Raw genomic sequence first — 359 nt, 5'->3', positions numbered from 1 at the left:
TAAATGCCCAGACTCATCTGACCTTGCCCCAACAATCAGCACCATGGGTTCTTCTAAGAAAAGTGAAACTGAAAATAGCTGACGCTCACAAAGCAGGAGAAGGCTACAAGAAGATAGCAAAGCGTTTTCAGATGCCAATATCCTCTGTTCGGAATGTAATTAAGAAATGGTCGTCATCAGGAACAGTGGAAGTTAAAGCAAGATCTGGAAGACCAGGAAAAATATCAGACAGAACAGCTCGCAGGATTGTGAGAAAAGCAAGTCCAAACCCACGTTTTACTGCACAATCCATCCAGACAGACCTGGAGACACTGGAGTTGTGCTACACCATTCCACTATAAAGAGATACTAGCACAGAT

At 43.5% G+C, this 359-nt stretch overlaps 1 protein-coding gene across 3 annotated transcripts in view; it reads right to left on the bottom strand.

Moving 5' to 3' along the window:
• The window catches only part of fkbp6 (FKBP prolyl isomerase 6), a 6,933-nt gene that overhangs the window by 1,086 nt on the left and 5,488 nt on the right, over window positions 1–359 (bottom strand). The window lies entirely within an intron of this gene.

Source organism: Etheostoma spectabile, chromosome 18 (assembly GCF_008692095.1).
Source record: "Etheostoma spectabile isolate EspeVRDwgs_2016 chromosome 18, UIUC_Espe_1.0, whole genome shotgun sequence".
Lineage (NCBI taxonomy): Eukaryota > Metazoa > Chordata > Actinopteri > Perciformes > Percidae > Etheostoma > Etheostoma spectabile.
The sequence above is the reverse complement of the archived record's forward strand: the minus strand, read 5'-3'. Positions and strand labels throughout refer to the sequence as shown.